The sequence below is a fragment of the Lactuca virosa genome, chromosome 7 (assembly GCF_052849685.1).
Source record: "Lactuca virosa cultivar CGN04683 chromosome 7, Lactuca_virosa_CGN04683_v6, whole genome shotgun sequence".
NCBI lineage: Eukaryota > Viridiplantae > Streptophyta > Magnoliopsida > Asterales > Asteraceae > Lactuca > Lactuca virosa.
This window is the reverse complement of record NC_136432.1, coordinates 267,757,181-267,763,180: the sequence shown is the minus strand read 5'-3', so window position 1 is coordinate 267,763,180 and position 6,000 is coordinate 267,757,181.

Below are 6,000 nucleotides of genomic sequence, written 5' to 3'. Positions count from 1 at the left end.
ATATTTTCAGCTCGGGAACGCTGCTCCAAGAAAAGCCCGATTTTCTATAAAACTCGCTGTAAGTGAGTTACGCCTACGCTATTTTTAATATAACTTTTATTTAATTATAGTAACGTTATTAGGAACTTATAATAAGTACTTGGGCTGTTATTATGGGTTATATAAGTATTGTTTAACGCTTATATAATAGTAATAATAGCTAGACTATTAATTAGTCTCGGCGAATAATAGACTAAACGCTAGTGGTAATAATACTAGGTTTCGTCGAAGGAAATTATTTTTAAGAAGCGAAGCGCTGTCTGAGTTCAGAATCACCACCTTTTCAAGTGAGTGCATGGTCCCTTTCACCTTACACATAGATATGAAGTATTTTATATAAATTACGTGCTGTGTGTGCATATTATATGTATACTTGTTATCTATGCTGGATGAACGATTTTATACATGTTTTAAATGATTTAAACTGTATATTTATTTTATATCTACAAAATGTGTTGGGTAAAAGCTGTGTGACAAAATAAAATAATGAGAGGCCTCGATATAGATGTTATTGATGATCCAGTCATCTAGCGGAGTATAGATGACGACCACAGACTATTCTAGACAGTCCAGTGGAACGCTAGCAGGCTCGCAACCTGTAGGTGTTTATTTGAACTGTGTGCTCACCAGCAGTACTCCATCCCCCACATGGTTGCCTTATTTAACATGAATTGTTGAGGAACCCCCGAAGCATGTGTTGTCACCCCGATGAAAGTCCTTAGACTACGTCCCTTGTGTTAGATGTTTTAGGGACGTAAAGTGAGGATAACAGGAACGAGTAATCGGGTTTGTTTGGTTTGATAAAGTTAATAAACTTATTTATTGTAGGTTAAAAACACTATGTACTCACCAGGTTTCCCAACCTGACCCACTCAGTTTATTTATATCACAGGTGTTGATATGAAGTCACATTACACTGAGAGATTAAGGAGATATAAATCACTAGTGATAATGAATGTAAGTTCTGTTTATGCTTATGTTTCTGTATTGACGATGAAATCCCAAATGTTTTAAAATGAATAAAAATACTTTTCTTTGGAAATGCTTTGATAACGTATTTATCATGTTTTACTAGGAACAAATTCCGCAACATTTTTATTAAAAGAGGTACTCTGATTTTTATAAAGCATAAACAAAATCGGTCTTTTTTTGGCCGTGAAAGTGGGGATGTCACAGTTGGTATCAGAGCATTAGTTTAAGCGAACTAGGAATATGGATTTATTTCTAGACATAAAATTAGAATGCTAAGCAAGGATTGTGAGGAGTGTGTCTAATAAAATTTAGGTAAAGCACCTGAATAGACACAAGCACTAGCTAATTTAGGGAAAATGCCTAACATGCTTTTATGTGCTAAATGATTCATGATATGCATTGTATGATCGGATCTATGGTCTGTTGCCGACCTGATCTAGAAACTTTATGTGTTCAGATTTCTAAACGTTTAATTATGGTATTAGAACTGGCATATAACTCTTCGGAGAAATAGGGAGAATTACACGTTGATCGTAAATAGAATCTTTCCTATCTAAATTCTCGTCATTGCACACGGAACATCTGATTTGGTATATAGATCGAAATGGCAAGAACCCGTAGTGGAGCCGGGAATGCAAATGGGAACAGGAATCAACCACCTGTGTTTGAACAAATACCTGTTGTAGTAGATGCTCCTGAGCCAATTACAATGGTCGGAGTACAAGCCATGATACAGGCTATGTTGGCTGAACAACGGGAAGAGATGAGGCAAATGTTTCATGAAAATAGGGACGAACCTACAATGCCAGTTGAACAGCCCGAATTGAACGATGGGCAGTCAGAAGGAGGGAACTACAGTGGGACCGTTGGTCAAGCAAACCCACCAATAGTTCGACAAAACAACCAATATTATGAAGTCGAGAGGAATGGATACAAGTACAAGAATTTTCTGACTTGCAAGCCATCAACTTTCACTGGAAAGGAAGATCCGATCGGAGTCATGGATTGGATCTCGGAGATGGAGTTAGCTTTCATGACTTGTGGTTGCAGAGGCAAGTTACAGACCACCTTTGCAGTACGCCAATTCCAAGGAGGTGTTGTGCGCTGGTGGAATACCCTGGGGAAGACTCTGAGCCCCAATGAGCCCCTGCAACTGACATGGGCAGAGTTTTTGGTGCACTTCAAACGCAAGTACTGCTCAGCCCAAAACCTGCTCGAGCTAAAGAACCAGTTCCTGACCTTGAAGAAAGGAAGCATGTCAATTGATGAATACACCAACAACTTCACAGAGAAGATGGAGTTCGCCTTGCGTCTTGTTCCGGATGAGCTAACAAAAATCGACAAGTACGCAAAGGGACTTCCATGGGAGTACGCGGTGCCAGTGCGTCAGGCACCTACTCTGGAGGCAGCTATCTGGGCTGCCAAGTCTGTGGAGGATATGATTAAGGGAAGAGCTGCCAACAAGATTGAGGTTGGCGAAAAGAGGAAGTTTGAGGGGTCTACGAGGCCCAATAAGAAGATCAAGTCTGGTTCAAAGGAGTTTAGCGGAGGAGGAAACAAAGTGAAATGGTGCGACAAGTGCAAGAAGAAGCACTTTGGGAAATGTAGCGAGGAAGTGACTTACTACAAGTGTGGGAGGACCGGACATTACGCCAACGAGTGCACCGCCAGCAAAAGGGTGTGTTATGAATGCCGTGAAGAAGGGCACGTTGCTAAGGATTGCCAGAAGAAGAAAGAGGCGGCAAGACCAAACATTCCACCGAAACCGAAGGCAAGAGCGTTCCATATGATCCTTGACGAAGAAGATGGAAATGAAAGGGATCAGGAATGAGGATCTATGAAGTAGTCATGTAAATAGTACCACGTGGTGTAGCCTATTAGAAGCATAATATGGGTTGAACTTGAACACCTATGTAATCGTTTCAAGGAATAATATAAAACCTTCGTTTTGTTATCTAATGTGTCAAGTTGTTATGTGATTTTGTTGTATGGTGACTTGGGTGAACTGCGAGACAATACTTGGGACGAGTATGAGTAGGTGTGAAAGGTAGTAGAGGCCTATACTACCGGAAGCACAGGACTCACGCTTGGATCAGGGAAAGTCACAAGGTTACCAAGAAGCTAGTAATTGATACCGTTTTATTCAAATATGTCATTACCATCGTTTCGGTAATGACTAAGAGGATGATTGATATTCCAACCCTAGTGGTCATATCGAATTGAGTCTGACTACGATAAGTATGTTACGTGGTTTAGAGAACCAAGTTTGATGTAGCATCTGACTTAAGTCAGAAGATTGAAATAAAAGATAATCAAAGCGATCGGTAGAGGTTTCGCGATAGTTTCTTGTAGGTAGAAATGCTACCTTTTAAGATGTGATTAGAACATGAAGAAATGTATAGTCTGTTCTGGAAGACTCTAAGAGACCTGAGTCTAAGCGTGGGAACATACGATGATAAGTCATTAAAATATGACACATCGGTCCATTTTAGTAATAAAATAACTTATCTTAAGTTTGTTAAGAAGAAGAAGCAGTCTCCAGTAAGGATCGAGATTTTGACTTGAAGGTCATAATTTGGAGTCTAACGTGAGATAGGGAGCAAGTGCAAGATCGAGCACCACCTGCAATCAGGAAGTCTTAGAGTTAAATATTCGTTCGAAGAAACATCAAAGTTACGGTTATTACTTAGGATGAAGAGATAACGTCAAAAATGAAAGTTGTAGATCTTATTTTTACCTACGGGTGGATATAAAGAATGTCAAAAACGGAGGTCGTATGTGAAAGTTACAGATTTTAGAAGTCGGAAGTGTGGTGTGCGAAAATGGGTGATGTGGCACAATCTTGGCCATTGCTTTCTACCCAAGTCTTGCCACTAGATGGTGACATGTGGCATCAAGTTCAGCCATTTTTCACCCTATAAATAGAACCTCTCCCATCCTCATTTTCTTCACACCTTTCCCATTCTTTCTTCTCTTTACTCTCTCTCTAGAACCTCTCTCTAGCCCCGAAACCCCCCGAAAAGCCTAGGGAACCTCCCTAGCACGAGGCGGAAGCCCTGAAGTGCTCGACGGCTCCGAGAAGAAGATCTTTTCAGCTCGGGAACGCTGCTCCATGAAAAGCCCGATTTTCTATAAAACTCGCTGTAAGTGAGCTACGCCTACGCTATTTTTAATATAGCTTTTATTTAATTATAGTAACGTTATTAGGAACTTATAATAAGTATTTGGGCTGTTATTATGGGTTATATAAGTATTGTTTAACGCTTATATAATAGTAATAATAGCTAGATTATTAATTAGTCTCGGCGAATAATAGACTAAACTCTAGTGGTAATAATACTAGGTTTCGTCGAAGGAAATTATTTTTAAGAAGCGAAGCGCTGTCTGAGTTCGGAATCACCACCTTTTCAAGTGAGTGCATGGTCCCTTTCAGCTTACACATAGATACGAAGTATTTTATATAAATTACGTGCTGTGTGTGCATATTATCTATATACTTGCTATCTATGTTGGATGAACGATTTTATACATGTTTTAAATGATTTAAACTGTATATGTATTTTATATCTACAAAATGTGTTGGGTAAAACATGGGAAGATGAATAGTTGTTGTGTGACAAAATAAAATAATGAGAGGCCTCGATATAGATGTTATTGATGATCCAGTCATCTAGCGGAGTATAGATGACGACCACCGACTATTCTAGACAGTCCAGTGGAACGCTAGCAGACTCGCAACCTGTAGGTGTTTATTAGAACTGTATGCTCACCAGCAGTACTCCATCCCCCACATGGTTGCCTTATTTGACATGAATTGTTGAGGAACCCCGAAGCATGTGTTGTCACCCCGATGAAAGTCCTTAGACTAGGTCCCTTGTGTTAGATGTTTTAGGGACGTAAAGTGAGGATAACGGGAACGGGTAATCGGGTTTGTTTGGTTTGATAAAGTTAATAAACTTATTTATTGTAGGTTGAAAACCCTATGTACTCACCAGGTTTCCCAACCTGACCCACTCAGTTTATTTATATCACAGGTGTTGATATGAAGTCACATTACACTGAGAGATTAAGGAGATATAAATCACTAGTGATAATGAATGTAAGTTCTGTTTATGCTTATGTTTCTGTATTGACGATGACATCCCAAATGTTTTAAAATGAATAAAAATACTTTTCTTCGGAAATGCTTTGATAACGTATTTATCATGATTTACTGGGAACAAATTCCGCAACATTTTTATTAAAAGAGGTACTCTGATTTTTATAAAGCATAAACAAAATCGGTCTTTTCTGGCCGTGAAAATGGTGATGTCACATATTTTGTGTTACTATAATTACTTATTTGCAAACTAAAAAAAAGGTCTTTATTAGTATGTCAATAGTTGCTGAGTGGATACGCTAAGGTTATATGTGACTAGGGTGTTATAGACTTAGAATATGTGATCTTTGCTTTACTTCCTGTTCCTTGTTTGGTTGTGGACTTAGAGTTAGGATCACTTATTCGAAGGTCTATCCTGTTTTGGTTACATATGACTGGTATGCAATACGCAAATGTTGGAGTAACTGGTAAGGATCATCTTATAATTATCTTAATTAGTACGTCTATTAATTATTTCTTTTACCCCCATTCTCACGTAGATATCATGGTTAGATTCAATCTCCCCGACGACCCGTACTTTCCCAACCACGACAATGGTGGATGGCTCGATGATGAGCCAGAAGAGAATCATGCAATTCCGTTGGACGATGACTTCGCAGAGAACTTACCAGAGGATTCTGACTCCAAGCCAGAAGTCAATGATCAACCCCTGGTAGCTCCAATCCCAAATCCTAACCCTCGTCCGGCTTTTCAAGGTCCGACGCCTATGTGGGTGGAAAGTTTGAAGAAGCTTCTACAACTTGAGCGAGGGAGGCTCAGCGGACAGAGTCCTGCCTATTCTGGTCAGCAGGGTTGCCCGAAACGAAATACAGGGAAGGACAGCCCTCAGC